This window comes from Pogona vitticeps, chromosome 4 (assembly GCF_051106095.1).
Source record: "Pogona vitticeps strain Pit_001003342236 chromosome 4, PviZW2.1, whole genome shotgun sequence".
NCBI lineage: Eukaryota > Metazoa > Chordata > Lepidosauria > Squamata > Agamidae > Pogona > Pogona vitticeps.
In genome coordinates, this window is record NC_135786.1 from 12,073,120 (window position 1) to 12,090,983 (window position 17,864).

Consider the following 17,864-nt stretch of genomic DNA (forward strand, 5'->3'; position numbering starts at 1 on the left):
ACAATTCGAGTTACGAATGGCTCCCTTCGCAAAAAGTTGCTTCGACTTGTGAACAGAGCCTCGACTTACGAACAAAAAAAGAAAAAAGTTTCCTGCCCTTTTTTTGACCTAAGTTCATCTTAGGTCAAAAGAAGGAAAAAATAAAAAAATTCTCTCCCTAGTGGTAGAGTACAGATTAACCGGCTTTGCATTAGTTCCTATGCCTCTATCTACGAACAGCGCCTCGACATACGAACGAAAAACAGCCTGAATGGATTAAATGGTTTTTAATTTCCTATGGAAAAGTTTGTCTTGACTTACGAACTTTTAGACGTACAAACGCCATTCCAATGTGGATTAAGATCGTAAATCGAGATACTACTGTATAGAGTGGGGGAAGAGTTCTTTATTTCTGGCCTATAACTAACATATGACCTAGAGATTTATAATTAGAGGTAAGTAGTCACCAACTCTACAATTCTAGTATTCCTTGTATAGAGGAGGGAAGATCACCCAAATCACTCGCTTTAGCCAAGATGGGTGGCTGACGGGCCTAACGCCGAGGGAGGCCCAAAGAGAAAGAACAAGAAAGCGGGCCTTCTTGGCAATGGCCCCCTCACCTCTGGAACAATCTCCCCCTAATTTGCCTGGCTCCCTTGCTGGGTGTTTTTAAGAGCCAACTCAAGACCTGCCTCTTTAGGCAGGTTTTCCCTCCTGTCAGTACTTAATTTATTGTTTTCCTTATGGTTTAAGTGTTGTTTATTCTATTTTATTATTCTTGTATGTTGTCAGCCACCCAGAGTAGACTTCGGTCTAGATGGGTGGGATATAAATAAAATAAGATCCCCACAAAATCCCCCATTTCTCATTCTTGTCAATTCTAGCTATTTCAGCAAACCCAAAGGAGGTATTTTCAAGCCCAAAAAAATTCCTTGCAGCTCAGCCTGAAAATGAGAAAAAGGCCATCTCCTCCTGAGCAAGGTGTCTGCAACTTACACTAATGGCTTTGGGGCAATTTGTACAAAACTAGCATCCTTTCCCTTTCAGAAACAAAGCACGGAAGGAGCAACTGATGGCTGAAACAACGTAAAATACAACTCCTTATGTCTCTGCTTCATAAAAGCCCATGAAGCAAAGCAGCAGCTATTGCAATCTTGTGTAGAAATTTTGTAAGGAAACATCCCACCCTCTCATAGCACAACGGAAAAGTGGTCATAAGGACCAAAGAATCAAGAATTTACATCCCTGCCTGTATATATCCCACTGTTTCTCCCATTAGCTCAAAGTGCTGTGCACGGCTCTCCTCCTCCTCACTTTATCCTCACAATGACCCTACAAGATAGACCACACTGAGAGACACTGACCGATCCAGAGTCACCCAGTGAGAGTTGCATAGCGGAGGGCAGGCCAAAACTTGTTGCATGCAATCATCACCCTTTTTCCCAAAGGAAAAAGAATTGAGAAGCAAAACAAGAATCTTACCAATGGTCAAAGTATGGGGGCAATAAAATCCTTCTGCTCAACTGACTCTCCTAATTTTAGCCCAAGTATGTCCCCTATATCTTCTGAAACAGTAGCCACTATAATATTCAACACTGCAGACAGCTTCTACAAAAAGCAGCCACTGTACAACCCTAGTCTATCTCAGAAGTACTTTTAACTCCCTTGTCCTAATTCCTAAAGTGCAGCTGCATCACAGCTCTCTGCCCCATCCTGTTTTAACTTATTTCTCTGCACCAAACTGATGCTTTGAAAGTTGCAAGGCTAGGCAGTCTTAACCCCAAATTGCAGTGAATGTTAGTTTTCTGGACAGAAGTGGTGTAATTACACTGGAGAGCATTTTACTTAACTAACAATAACTTATACATCAAGTAAAGTCTGACTTATGGTGACGCTTTCCAGGGTTTTCCACGTAGAGAATATGCAGAAGTAGTTTACCATTCGCTTCTTCTGGGGGTGCCCTCGGACTGTGCAGCTTGCCCAAGGCTACATAGGCTGGCTATCCTCCCTAGAGGCATGGTGGGAAATTGAACTCCCAACCCCTGAGCTATCCAGCCAGCTAAGAAGATCTTCAATTGGTAGCCAGGCATTGGTGCCAAATGAGGCAGGAGTTTACGAAGGCTTTTTCCGTGCCGCACATCATCAGAGAAACCCCTTCCAAAGACAGCTCACCCAACACTTACATGGCCAGGGCACGTTTATTCTTCTCCCAGGAATGCTAAAATCAGATTGAGCACTTCTGCACTACAACCGTTTCCATCTATATTTTGTAAGCTGAAACGTTGTATTCTGCCACTTGTTTTATTTTGTTTTTACAGCCTGCGTCATTAATTACTACATTATTGCTGCATCAGGCAAAAACAAAATAAAAATGAAAAGTAAAGAAGACAAAACCATTGTGGCATCTTAAATGCGAGCTTTCATGGACAAGTACACTTCCTCAGACATAAGAGTGGGAATACATGCCAAATACTGTATATATATAGAGAGAGATGGTATTTGGGCACAAGTTGTTGACCTGGTAGTGACCTTTAAAACTCCTGTTGCTATTCAGTTCCCCTCCCAGGAAGCATTGTTCTGCAAACAATGGAAGTGATTGGCAGCTAAATTAATCCCAGGCTATAAATAATAAGTGGGAACAACATTGTAATGAGTATCTCTAATCACCAATGGGGTTTCTGAGGTGGTTCTGGTCAGTTAGAAGGGAAATATAGCTGGGAATACAGCAGATACAACACAATATTTTACATTCGATAACAGCCTATCGTTTATATTGAGTCCATTTCCTGACCATTGAAATAAGGCAATCAAAGACAGTCCACTGGACTGGACTGATTTTTCCATTATTTCTGTGTAATTTTTTTAAAAAATTGCCCTGGTTTGTTAGTATATCTGTATCAAAAAGTCTAATTCACCTTCTCTGCAGGTTTAGATCATTATCATCATTATGTTAAAACTGCAGATCTGAAAGAGACCGTATGGATCATCAAGTCTAGTCGATGTCAAGCTGACACAGTGGGGAATCAAACTTCCAACCTTCAGCTCTGCAGCCAGATATTTAAACTGCACTGAGCTATTCAGCAGTTGTTGTTGCTGCTGCTGTTTTTTAATCACCTTATTATTCTCTTACTAGTAACTGTATATTCTCTTGCTTTTTCTCGATAAATTATTTGTACCTAAAGATCCGTGTCTAAATCACACTGGCCATGTGACCACGGAAAGATTGTCTTCGGACAAACGCTGGCTCTATGGCTTGAAGAGCGGGATGAGCGCCGCCCCCTAGAGTCGGACACGACTGGACAAAAATTGTCAAGGGGAACCTTTACCTTTACCTAAAGATCGGCACAAATTGGAACAATGGTGATTTGTTTCAATTCAATTCAGCGGTAATTTGTTTCAATTCACGAATAACAAATGTAATTTTTTTTCCTGATGAATAGATCGATTTTTTACATTGAAAGCCTTATAAAACGGCCTGCCAGGCACCTAGAAACATCAAAATCACAATGAAGCTCCCCCTTGCTCTCCTCTACAAGCCCTGCAAGTTTGGGTCTCAGACATCCAAGTTATAAATCCACAAAGAAGGCCTCCAGGAAAGTTTCCCCCCAGCATCTAGAGACACCGAAATTGCAGAGGAGCTTCTGTTGATTCTTCTCTGTAATCTCTATAAGTTTAATGAAGGTTGGGTTTCGGACATCTGCGTTAAACAATTACAAAGTATCCCCCCACAAAGTGCCCTTGAGTGAGCTTGAGAGAAATCCAATCTTCACCAAACTTGGAGGGATTGTAGAGGAGAGTACGGGGAAACTTCTCTGTGATTTTGGACTCCCTAGGTGCCTGGGAAGAACTTTCCAGGGGGGGGTGGCTCTTTGTGGGTGTGTAAGTCAGATATCTGAAATCCAGTCTTCATCAGACTTGGAGGAATTGTTGAAAAGAGTCAAAGGAAGCAGTTTCTCTGCAATTCTGGTGTCTCTAGGTGCCTGGTGGGGCAATTAATCAACAAATCAAAAATCACTAAAAGTTCATTGATTTGTATTTGTAATTTGCTTTTAAAAAAATCGTAACCATCTCTATTTGTAACTAATGAAGAAGAATATATTCCTGAAATGTGTCAGGTAACTTCACTACTATTAAACATTGTCCTAGGAGCACCAGACTGGGGCCCTCCATTTTTCTATGTCCATCAGGCACTGCTTCTTTGTATTGCCAATTTTTTTTCCATAAAAAAAGGAAAGGGGGTAAGGATATGAAAGAAAGCTAATAACCTTATAAAGCTGAAAACAGCATCAGTAACCAGCATTTAAAGCTATCTACGCTTGTACATTATTGCCGGGGGCACGAAACTCCGCTTGGATGTAGGCACAGAATCTCAAAGAATGACAGTGTAACCATTTAAAAAGAAAATACGTTTCTAAAATTTGAAATTATTTCTAAAACACATGCTTTCGTATTAAGAATAGTACTGTTTTAGTGTCAGGGATCTTTAATAGGCCATGTTAAGCTGCAGGAATATTAGGAAAAAAATGCTAAAACTTTCTTTTCCCAATTAATATAAAGCAACTTATTAACAAATCAAGCCACTTTATTTAAATTAGGCACCTAACCATGTAATTAGTTAAGCAAAACCATTTAAGGCCCATTTTTCTTCCCATTTTCGAAGACGATGTGAAGGCAGTTAAATGCTAAAGTGGAGGAGAAAAAAACCAATTATTTCACCAATGACTTTTTCCTTAAACACACACACACACACACACACACAGAGAAGAGAGCGCATCACAGGCGTAATTCTCAGCACTGATGGCATTTTGAATTTTTGTTTAATGATCATCTATCTTTCCCTTGTGTACAGACACAGCTCTGAATGTTGGATTAATTTCAATAAATACAAAAAAAAATCTTTATTCTAACTGTTCCGAAACACTTGTTATTTACATTTTGAAGTGCAGGATTACTCATGCATGGCTGACTGTCAATTAATTCAATATTGCCCTGTGGATTCTTCCCTTTATAATTGGAAAAACAGAGTTTTCCTTGGGCTGTGCAGCAAACAGCAGCCATTTAAACCACAGGTGGTCCTCAAAGCAGCCACATGCACCCACATCTCATTCAAAAAGCGATAGTCCACATTGTCACCAGTAAAACAAAGCCATGGGGGTGGAACTAAGTGTTTCATCACATCTCGTCTCCACTTCCACATCCCAGTGATAACATCTAGATAGGCTGAAAGAATTTCAAGTCCCAAGAATTCATGTGTCGGAGGCAGTAGGAATAAAAAGGGGCAAGTAAGTGATACAGTGGGGTCTCGACTTACGAACGGCTCTACATATGAACGTTTCGACTTACGAACCGCTCTCATAGGAATATATGGACTCGACTTACGAACTTAGATTCGAGTTACGAACTCTTTTTCCCCCTTTTTTTAAAGCTAAGTTATCTTAGGTCAAAAGGAAAAAAGAAAAAAAATTATCCCCCTCTAGTGGCAGAAGGCGGAATAGCAGCTTCCCATTAGTTTCTATGGACGAAAAGAGCAGATACGGATTAAATGGTTTTCAATGCATTCCTATGGGAAATGCAGATTCGACTTAAGAACTTTTTGACCTGAGAACTGCCTTCCAATACGGATTAAGTTCGTAAGTCGAGACCCCACTGTAGATTGATTCAACAAAGGAAATACAGTTATCGGTTTGCAAGAGCTGAGCAGTCCTGTTAGCGCTCAGACGTTCTGGAGATCATTAATTCATTGGGTCACCATCGGCAACAAGTAATTTGAGAGCATGCAACAACAAAAGTCCATGTCAGCTGAGTTGAGCTTCTAAAACCTTTGTTTTTGTCTGTACCCTGTTTCCAAACATTTATTCCTCTCTTCTAACAGCAATCCACTTTCAAAAAACATCCACCTAGGAAGACTGATGCTGCCTTCTAAGAGGGCTTAGAAGAGTCTTTTAGGGGCTATAATTCCTGGAAAATGTCAGCCATGGGGTCTAAAAATAACTTTGTGTTCCCTCCTCTTGTTTGGTGGTTTGTGTAGTACAGAGAAATAGGTTTTGTCTCCATTCTTCTTATGGACTCTACATGCTGAAGAGCCCATAGGCGTTTGGTAAGGTAAAGAAAGATGGATAGAAGGGAGCATATTGTGGGGGTATGGGTGACATTTCCCTAAGCTTCTTATTGGCTCAGGGAAATGAACTAAACTTTGGAAGAAGTCTGTCTCATCCCTTTCAGGTTATCTGGAGACAAGTGGGGATAGTCCATCCGTTCCCACGGATAGAACTGAAAAAACAGAAAGTGTTCATAGAAGAGTTTCATTTTGGGGCTAAAATATCATCATCCCCCTAGGAAGCATGGACTGGGTGGCTGGGGAATTCTGAAAACTGCATCCCAAAAATTAAATTTTCGAGGGCTTTTGACAGATTTCTGTCTAAAATTCTGAAGGACTGCTGCTTATCAATATATGGTTTATCCATCTCCTCCCTAGAGTGTCATGGTGTTTTGGCACATGGTCAACATAGATATTCAAGGAGTTTTATTTTTTACAGTTTTGCTTGTTCCAAACAAAGACTGGAATCAGTCAGGCTGAAAATCCAACACATGATGAGCCCCATGTAGTATCTGCAATGTCTTCCTCATTACATTATCTTATAGATGGGATGCATCAATCTCATTTATTTAACCCCCTTCCAACCAAGTAATAGGTCATCTCAACAATTGGCACAGAAAATATTATGACTTTTTAGGTGGCATAGTACAGCTACGTATCACAGTGTGGATTTAGGAACACTACAGTGTCCTCCCATTATTGCAGATCTATCATGCATGATTTTGAGGAATATCAAAATTTACATTTAATCCACTGTGAGTTGCATGAATATTTTCCAGCTCCTCTCGAAGTAATGTACCACTGTAGCTATGGTTTTTAAGAGCATGTATTTACTTATTCTCTATAAGTACTCTATTTTCACTCTGTTTGGCCACCTCATGAGAAGAGAAGACTCCCTGGAAAAGACCCTTAAACTGGGAAAGTGTGAGGGCAAGAGGAGAAGGGGACGACAGAGGACAAGACGGTTGGACAGGGTCCTCAAAGTGACCAACATGCATTTGACCAAACTCCGGGAGGCAGTGGAAGACAGGAGGGCCTGGTGTGCTCTGGTCCATGGGGTCATGAAGAGTCGGACATGACTTAACGACTAAACAGCAACAAATTTACTTATTCATTTTCCAAAAGTAACTATAAAGCAAATAGATGCTACCAACCTATCAGCCTATGGTATAAAGCCTCCCATGCACCATGTTTTTACCTCAGTAACCACAACAAAGTATGAGTCATCAATATGAATACAGTACAGTCTAAATTCATCTGTACTATTGAGTTACAAATTGCAATGTATAGATTTGAAAGCTGGATAGTGAAGAAGGCCAGTGAGACAGAGTGAAGAATTAATTTGTTTTAAAATAGTGCTACTCGAAAGCTTTGTGGAAATCATGACCCACGAGAAAGACAAACCAGTGGACTCTAGATTAAGTCAAGCCTGAATTCTCTCTAGAAACAAACATGACTAAACTGAATCTATTGTACTTTGAGAACATAATGACAAGACAAGATGCACTGGAAAAAGACAATAATGCTAGGAAAAGTTGAAGTCAGCAGGAAAAGAGGAAGACTAAATATGAGATGGGTTGACTCATTGAAGGAGCCCACAGCCTTGAGTTTGCAAAAGTTGACCAGGGATGTTAATAGGGCATTTAGAAAGTCATTTACTACATGATCAGTGTAAGATGGAAAAGACTTGCCAGCATGTAACAACAGCAAACGATCTAATACATCCCATCTCATCTGCTGCGACAGTGCTAACAAAATGAAGAAAGATATTAAGCAGCAATGTCAGGGTATTAATGGAAAGCAACGTGGAGTATTCTACTTTCACAGTTTTGACAGAGGTAAAATAAATCTGTGTAATGAAATAATCATTACCGTAATGAACTGTGTGATGGTCCTTCTCCACTTTTTTTAAGTGAAGCTGCACACCCATAACTGTAAAGATAACTAGAAGTTATAATTAAGGTTGAAATTTTCTCCAATTAGACCACTGGTTCTTAACCTTGGGTTACTCAGGAGTTTTGGACTGCAACTCCCAGAAGCCTTCACCACCAACTGTGCTGACTGGGGTTTCTGGGAGTTGCAGTTCAAAAACATCCGAGTAACAAAGGTTAAGAACCAGTGAATTAGACCAATGAAGCTGGCTAGATAGTTCAGCCAGTGAGATATCTGGCTGTGGAGCCAGAGGTTGGGAGTTTCATTCCCCGCTGGGCATCCAAGAAGAGCCAGCCTACTTTGGGCAATCTGCTCAGTCACAAGATGCCCCCAGAATAAGGGAATGCTAAACTACCCCCGTGTACTGTCTACTTAAAAAACCCCAAAAAGGCTCTAGATGAGTCAGAACTGACTTGATGGGATATTGTTCTTATTTGACCAAAGGAGTTAAATTAATCCTTATTAAGTTACGGCCAATATTTGCTCTATTTTTTTTTTTATTTGCCACAGCTGGGTGGGGGTCCCACCCCATATGTGGGGGGTTCCAGCCATAAGTGGAATCAAATGGGTGACAACACTGGCTGCAAATGTGCGGGACTGATGCCGCGCTGTGCAGCTGCACACTTAAGCAACTCAGAGGAAACACTCGTTACAGCTCTAATGTAAAGTGACAAAATAACTACCGTATTTTTCGCACTATAAGACACACTTTTTTTCCACAAAACAGGAGGGTGGAAAGTCTATATGTCTTATGGAGCGAAGAAAACAGATTATTTTTTCCTGTTTTCTTCTCCTAAAAATTTGGTGCGTCTTATGGAGAGGTGTATCTTATGGAGCGAAAAATACGGTAACTAGAAAGAAGCAGTTGTTTAGTCAATTCGAAGATCTCTGAATTTGTTGAGTTGCAATCTGGAGTTATTTGCAAAAGCAATATATTCTTTTCCTACTACTTTTTCCCATTCTGGCTGGTTGTATACATGGATCAGCCAAACCCTTACAACTAACCACTACTGCTGTACAGGAACACATTTACAGTATGTTCCTTTAATCAGACGAACATAAATTACATGCTTCAATGACCACCACATCTTTGTTTTTTGTTTTTTTAAGAAATTAATTTGTAATGAACTGAACAAGGGCAATTGGAAAGTGTGTGTGTGTTAAAGGAAAAGTGTTTGCTAATATATACCACCCTGTTCACCACAATGTAGTACAATACAAAAAGAAAAGATTGTAAAGCAATAATACCAAGGCTGAATAGAAGAAGCCTAAATGTCTACTTTCTATAGCCTTGATAGATTTACAATTAGTCTGTGTAATAAAATAATCACTACTTTAATATACTATTACCTCTGACATCAGTTGTTTTACAGTATGTTCTAAGCAGTAATTACATTTAGCCCTCTCATTAACAGGAATTTAATGTCCAACATACTTTTTGTATGTGTAACAATACTGTTGAAAATGTTACTTCTGTACGGTGCTTTCAGACCATAACTACACAGTTTATGCTAAGTGGCAAACTGTTTTGGTATCCATGCTACTTAATATCATAATTTTCTTCAAAGTACGTCTCTAAAACATTGGAGAAATCAGCAGCATTCAGGAAAATGTCCTTATGGGGGAAAATATCTGTTATCTTGGCTTACAGAAGCCTTTATGTGTATAGATCAAGCATGGAAAGCTTTATTAGAGCTCAGAAAAATTGCTTTTTAAAAAAAACAGTCTTCAAAAATATCTGCCCTGCAGCATGGCCAGTGTGTTTATAGTAGCAGAGGAACTCTTAAAGCCACTTAGTCCAAAAAAAGCAAACTTTTCCAAGCTCTGGAGCACCTTCATTCCAAAAAAAGAATTGTCTACTGCTGACATCTCCACTCTTGGAGCAAGTTCTCCAACTCAAGTTGTAGAGAGCTGTCACTAGTTAGTATGAGGTGGCCACATACATTTTGCTTAAGTCATTTCCACCAAAATAATGTGAGAATCTCCAAGAGTTCAAATCCATGCCAAGAAAGAAAACAAAACTAGCCAGCTGAACTCAAACCAATCATTTATTTCTCAAACATCTCGTGTGTTTTTAATAAGAATAAGGGATAACTCAGTTTCTAAGAGAAAGACTTGGGGTAGATGTGGTTTTTCAGAAATTAAACATTTCTAACTTCCATCACGATGCTTGTGGGCTGTGGGACAAAAGTGGGAAGTCTTTGTTTACCAAAAAATGCCACTGATGGGATTACTTTACCAGCAAAACAGATTTTTAGTAATTAAAGACTTCTCCCTCCCATCCCATGGCTTCATGACGGTGAAAGGGATTCCACAGCAGCCTTAGGACAAAAGGCAGAAATGATTAATTTTCCAAAATTTGCCTCTGCCAAGGACACCAGCAGCCTTACGTGGCATAAGTTATGGCAAAGGGTTTCAACCATTACTTTGTCATTCATTTGCCGGACCTCATAAAACCAGAAGTTATCAAGTCCAATGCCTTCCCTACACAGGAAACCCACGATGAACAGTATCCCAGATAGGGCCCTCCAACTTCTACTTAAAAGCCTCCAAGGAGAAGCCACCAACATCTATTGCAGTCTTTCACAAAGTTCATCCTGGTATTCAGTTCTGATTTGATCGCGTGTTTTTTTTTTCCCCTTCACTGTTCTTACCTCTCAACAAACTGTGCTGGAACTAATGAAAAACCCAGTATGTGTTTGGGCTGTGTAGTTTCACGGCGTGGCTACCAGAGTCAGCTCCCCTGCTGTTCACTCAACCCCTGTCTGAATAAGAATCTCCTTTTGCTTCTCCATGCATTCATTTCTGAACCAATTTAAGCTGAACTGAATAAATACCATCTTGTTCAATTTCTCAGTCTTTCTGAAATGAATATAGAATCCTACCTTTGGGACTCTTCCGGTTCTACAACTATCATGACTTTTTTCAACTCTTAACCTTTGATTCTTTCGCTACCGGTTGCCCACAACTTATGCAACAAATTCCCTATGAAGCAGAATAATGATTTTTTATTATAAAATAGCCTATGCCCTCTGGTCACCTTGCTATATTCCAGCAGCTGAGCTTCGTTTTGGTTTCTTTTGTCTTCCTTCCTTCCTTTCTTTTTTTCCCTCATCTGCACAGTCGCTGAACTAAAGCAAACCGTTGTGGAACCAGACTAAGGAATGTGGACAAATGAAAATGCTGGCTTCCCACTGCTAACAATCACAGAACAGTGCATGCCCTGGCATCCATGACCATAGTCAAAACAATACCGGCAGGGCATAATCAGTGTTCCAGCCTAGTTTTACACGGTGGGTTTCCTTTTTGTAATGGTGTTACTAAGGATTTTGAGTCTGTATCCATGGTTGTTTTAATGACACACCTACCAAAAATAAGCACATTTTCAGGGGAGACATCAAAACGTGAGGTGGAAGTGAAGAAGGTTCTCCTTCCCTCTCTATCTTCCACGATAATAGTAGTAGTGTAATAATATACAGTAGTCTGAGTAGATACTTCCCCAGTCAAGTGCAGGAGGCAAACACAAATTACTAAATATTTAGCATTTAGTTAATGCTAAATATTAACTAAATGCTAAATGTTCAAAGCACTTCAGCTTCATTATCTGAGGTTCATCTTGCCCGCGGAATACATTTCTATTTGCATCTACTTCAGCTTTTTCGATATTCTGGGGTTTTACTTGTAATTGCCATATTAAACTGTTGCAAACCAGCTTGAGGAGAGGGTTAAAGCCCTTTCGAGCTCCAAAATGTGCCATTTTTTTCCTAAATAAGTATCATCACGTTTTTATATCCTACAGATTTTGATTGCTTGATTGTTGTTTTGGATAAATGAAAGCACCAGGTTTCCACTGCTCACAAGCATAGAACAGCGCATGGCCTGTTGTTTTGTGAGCTGCTTTGGACTAATTTTTTAATCCAAGCAGTAATATCTAATAGAAACAATTAAAGCAAATTATATTTTCAAAGTGCCCTATTAAGTAGGAGGGTCTATTTTGTCCCCCTGTTAGAGGTGAGACTACAGACAAATTATGTGACTAGGTGAATTCATATGGGAGGTGAACTTCAAAGCATGGCTGTTTCACACACACCCTTTTTTTTAAGGCATGGTGGCTCACGAGATATTCTCTGGATGTTTTTGGTTGCTCCAGTGGGACAACTCTGTTTTTTTTTCCCTTGCTCCATTTCATTTGTAAATAATTGGTAATGGCAGCTGCAGAAGAAGGAAGGGGGCACTCCTGTCAGAAGATCACAAGCCATACTTTGATCAGAGATACAATCCAGCTGCAGTGAACATCAACATGAGATGGTCAAGGAGGCCACCTTCTGGCTTCCAGAGCAACAGTATTGAGCCATAACACAGTGAGTAGCCTCAGCAACTAAGTATATGTGTGGTGGTGGGGGTGCCCATCTGCCTCTGATATTTAGCTTCCTCGGTAAGTAATCAACTCGAGCCTCATTTGTGTTGTTTTAGGTAGATGAGGAGAGAAATGTGTAAAATTATCTATGGTGGAGAAAAAGCAGATGGGCAAAGTGTTTGTCATAATACTCAAACCTGGGATGATCCAATGAAGTGGAACAGGGGGAGACAGATAAAGGCAGCTGTAGCGATCTACCTTGTTGCCTATGTTTATTTTGGCCCTCACAAGGGATCACACCCTTCGTCCTTCATATTGCCACCAGGTATTCTCCTAATACCAATTATGTTATACATTGGTGCCTGCATGACGATGATAATCCGTCCCACTGAAATCGCTGTTTAGCGAAAACATCGTCTAGCGAAAACCATTTCCCCACTGGAATGCATTGAAACCCATTTAATGTGTTCCAATGGGGAAAAATCCTCATCGTTCTGTGAAGACCACCCATAGGGAAGCCATTTTGCGAAGTGCCGATCAGCTGTAAAAAAGGCTGCCCTGCGAAGCATCGGTTTCGAAATGCGGATTCGTCCTTTTGCGTCTAGCGAGGTACCACTGTACTCATGTGCTACCAAACCTAAGGGTTATTGAACTTAGGACACAGGTTGGATTAACAAATATTCTTTTATTGATAAGTAAATCATAAAGGTAAATCAAATATGAACTGTATCAGGTCTTAACATGGATATGGATACAATCACTTTTATTTCAAACTACTATGTACTTTTAATCAATATCTCTCTTATAGTATGTGTAACTTCATTCTTGCTTGTTCAATATATTTTATCTCAATTCCCTCTCCTAACACTCTCAACTCAATCCCCTAACTTGCCTTCTCTCTTCTAAACTTTCTCCAACTGCCATTCCACATCTCCAACTGTCTGTCTGTCTAACTCTGCCCCTCCTGCCCTATCCTTGGCTCCTCCCCCTTGAGCTTCTGTGATGGACAGGCAGGAATGATGTCACCTTTTGGCATTTCGCTACAGCAGCATTTCTTTATAAAGCACATATTTAAAATGTGGAATTTGCTGCCACAAGATATAGTCATGGTCAAAGTGAATTAATTAGGCAGATTGACAGCCAGCCAACTTGGACAGCTTTAGAAGAGATTCTAGTCCATGCAGGATGCAGCTATCAATGGCTATTAGTCATGATGGATATGTGTTCCCTTTCAGCACCAGAAGCAACACAGATCTGCCGGATGGGAGAGTGCTTTTGAACATCTGAAGTCTCGTGGCGCAGTGGTTAAAACGCTGTACTGCAGCTAAACTGTGCTCACGACCTGGGGTTCAAATCCCAGGTAGCCGGCTCAAGGTTGACTCAGCCTTCCATCCTTCCGAGGTCGGTAAAATGAGTACCCAGCTCGCTGGGGGGGGGCAATGTGTAGCCTGTATAATTAAAAATTGTAAACCGCCCGGAGAGTGCTTGTAGCGCTATGGGGCGGTATATAAGTCCGATAAATAAATAAATAAATAAATAAAATAAATGTTGGGCTTTCCATAGGAAACGAGCCAGCCATTATTTGAAGGAAACTAGACCAGCTAGTGTCTTTGTCTGATAAGCCATTGCTCTTCTTTGGATCTCAAAACCCTAAGCAAAATACAGGAAGAAATGTGTATGCAGGAAGGTAGAGAACTTACTGAGATCTGTCTGTGTTTACCCTGGCTATCATGGATGCCATGCCCAAGCCAAGTCCATCCATGGGCCCCTTAAAGTGCACAATGGCGAGCATCTTGCCAATATCAGAATTAAATTTCAAGAAACTTGTTGGTTCAGGCATTTTCTGGATGTAATCATATCTGAATGATCTACACTTTGGGGAATACAGACGATTTCTACAATAAAAACGTCAAGTTTTGTTTAACAAAGGAATTGGACTGGATACAGAGCCTAGGAACACTGTCCCTCTGAGGTTCGGGGGGGGGCGGGGAAGAATTACTATTTATTATTTGATTTGAAATATTTTACGCAACCTTTCTCCTTCAAAAGCATGCAAGCCAGCTTGCATCATTAAAAGACAATGTTTAAAAGCTAAAAACGATAACTAACAAAGAGTTTAAAAGAAGCAAACAAATACCACACTAAAAATGGTAAATAAAAGCAACCTCAAAAACAGGCTCAAAGTAACAAGGCATAATTAGAATAATTTTCTATTCTCTAGTAGGACCTGCTTTCCCCACACACTCTCTAGGTTGTTCGGGAAATCAGCTTTTGGTTTGGTTCCTTTGACCCTGATAATATCTGCTGTATCATCAATAGTTTAGTGGAGCTGGGAATCAGCCCAAAATAGACCTTTATTACGCATTGCTAAATAATTGGTATGGATTAAATAAGATGGTTGTACATGATATTTAAATGTGCTCAATAATATGCCTTATTAATGTTCTATGAATAGTGGAACCGACAGTGGAGAAAGTTGGATGCATTGTATAAATAATGTTAACGTGTCTATCAAATTGTTCTCTGAATGTTTCAGAATGATGCACAATGCATAGTTTCTCTTGCTTCTTTTAAATAGCCCGTGAAGAAGGCAGCATAGACTGATCCGACCAGAATTTGTTAGGCTGTTTCTCAAATAAAACAAACTTACTTTTTTCCAGCAACCTGAGACATAATCCTTCCTTCGTATTTGGGTCCAGTGGATGTTTCCAGTTTCTTTAGGTTCACATCCACATATAACTAATCCTACAGAGGGTAACATCTCTCGATTGGGTCTTTCCTGGGCCTTTAGGAATAGCAAAAGGATGAAGCTTTCACCATCAGCTGGAGGCAAATGTAGAACAGAGATTCCACAAAGCCCTTAATACAATATGGTTATCGGCTACACCAATCCTGGAATGCCTTGTTGACAGATCCTACTTAGTCCCTACTCTTGCTCAGGCTTCCCCATAGATGCTAGTTACATAATGAAATGCCTGCACTGTTAACTACCTTCAAGAAAATAGAGACATAATTAGTTTCATCCTGAATGAGTGAAAGGAATTATATGAGGAAAAACACCTAATAGGTCTATAGTGTTTCATCATACAAGAGCATGCTGCTCACTGGTGGAATGTCCTGAATGTTGTTTCAGAGCACGTTCACTTCCTGGCATCTGCAGTTAAGGGATCTCAGTCCATAGGACTGGAAACCTTGGTTTTAATCCAACTGGAGTCCCAGCAAAATCACAGCCATTTAAGTAGAGCTATGTAAGTTCCAACTCACCATTCAACAATTGATTGAAAGGGTCTACTCCGCCTGGAACTAACAACTGGATTAAGGACCTTCATCTTCATCTTTAGAAAGTTATTGGTATTCTGCATACACAATAATGTGTCATATCACTATATGGCAACACAATACATATCCCTCAAAAATCTTGAAGCTTCCTGATTCTACTGATGCACTGATGGTTCTCCACAGTCGACTAGCCACTGGTCAGCCTGGCAGGGAGGCTCATCTTCCTTCCTTCTGCCAGGAGCAGCTAGTCGACCGCTAGCTCCTGAGCAATTGGAAGGGAACGTGCAGCCGGCGGTAGCAGTGGGTGGGTGAGTGGACTGTCCGGCCCCAGGGGGGTAGACCCTCATTATGTCCACCTGTGTGCAGGTATTCATATACAAATACGAATACCCCCATCTCTATTATCCACTATGATTTTACAATGTCATTGTGTTCATAGCTACTCTGGCCAATTCATCACTTGGCTGATAATGAAAATTGTAGTGACAAGCATCTCTATACTTAGCTAGGCTAGTCTTTGGAAGACAGGAACACTGCCCACTGCCAGGGCTGCGTACAAATGTTGTTGCAGCATGGTAGAACCTGCTAGAGCTTATGGTCCATGTCTATAGCCTTTAAGAAGCTGGTCACCTCTATGTCACGACCTGGTAGAAGACTAGGGCTCTGTGTGAGATGCAGGTAGCAAATGGCAACATTTAGCCTTCAATCCATTCTATAAAATACAACTGTTGGTTCCAAAAAAAATACCTAAATTTATATCACCAATACTTAATATTTCATATTCATTTAAAAAACAGCCTTGACATACTTTGGATGGGCATGCATTTTTTAAAGATGTTGGATTATTAATACTCTCTCCCCCCCCCCCCCAGCCTCCATTGGCCAAGGCCAATTTTAACTCAAGAAGACCTACTTGGTGATAGTAGCAAGATGGAGAGTGATAATCAAATATTCAGTGCTACTAACATCAGTGCTTGCATTACCCACACATAATCCTCGATTAATCAATACATTCATTAAACACATATTAAAATAAAAAAAGTTGGTTAATAAGTAAGAGTTCTAGGTTATAACTGCATTTTTAAAAATAACTCACTGACAAGTCAAGACAGAGGAATCAGAAGAAGCTAAGGTGACAAGAAAGATGGATGGGATGAAACAGGACAGCTGCTAGCCTTAGTACAAATTGCTAAAGGTAGCAGGGACCGATTATGGTTTTAGTGATAGATATGTTCACTGAAATCTGTATCCTGCCATTCATTAAAATCCCAGGCTGTGAAACAATATTAAAACAAGAATACATAAATATATTTGTAGAATCAGGTCTGACTAATTTTATTTTAAAAACCCAACAAATCTAATTAAATTAATAATGATAAACAGAGAGAAGGAAATGCACAGAAGTGTTCTGGTCATATTCAGTGGCCACAAATCAATAGCAGAGGAAATAGATCTTAACATGGTGTCCAACCACTTGTAGATTTGGCACGAGTTGTACTTTTTGCAGGAGAACATCCCGGAGCTCAAGATGCTGCCCCAAAGAAGGCTGTATAATCTGTTACCACCAGACTTTCTTCCCCTAGGGGTGTGGCTAAAAGATAAGAGTCTCTCCCTAGATCTAAGAGCAGTGGCAGGTGGACGCATGGAGAGGTGTTGCTTCAGATATCTGAGCCCAACCTCATTAGGAATGGCATATTCCATTTTTCACATAGTGAAGATAGCTCCCTGGTTTACGTATCTGGCTGTGGAGCCAGAAGTTGGAAGTTTGATTTCCAACTGTGCCTCCTGCCAACAGAGACAGCCTGTGTAGCCTTGGGCAACCTACACAGTCCCAGGGCACCCCAAGAAGAAAGGACTGGTAAACTATTTCTTAATACAGTGGTGCCTCGCAAGATGAATGTAATTTGTTCTGCGAGTAGCACTGTCTTGCGAAATTTTCGTCTTGCGAAAAGCGGCTTCCCATAGGAATGCATTGCAATGCATTCCTATGGGAACCTCGCAAGACAAAAATAATTCATTCATCCTGCGAGGGATTGATCTTGCAAAAAACATTTGCCTTGTGAAGCACGGCCATAGAAGAAGCCGTCTTGCAAGGCACCATAGCGATCGCAAAAACCATTCATCTTGCGGGTTTTTCATCCCGCGAAGCGTTCGTCTTGCGAGGCACCACTGTATTCTCCACTTGGAAAACCCTAAAAAGGATCACCATAAGTCAGAATT

The 17,864-nt window shown here is 40.4% G+C and overlaps 1 protein-coding gene and 1 long non-coding RNA gene across 8 annotated transcripts in view; both read right to left on the bottom strand.

The window, feature by feature from the left end:
• The window catches only part of CDH4 (cadherin 4), a 954,442-nt gene that overhangs the window by 727,032 nt on the left and 209,546 nt on the right, over window positions 1-17,864 (bottom strand). The gene's annotated exons all lie outside the window — the stretch shown is intronic.
• On the bottom strand, window positions 747-8,035 carry LOC144588754 (uncharacterized). Its single transcript, XR_013544441.1, has 2 exons — window positions 3,312-8,035; window positions 747-3,155 (listed from the first exon to the last, which is right to left on the bottom strand). It is a non-coding gene; the product is annotated as an uncharacterized LOC144588754 (long non-coding RNA).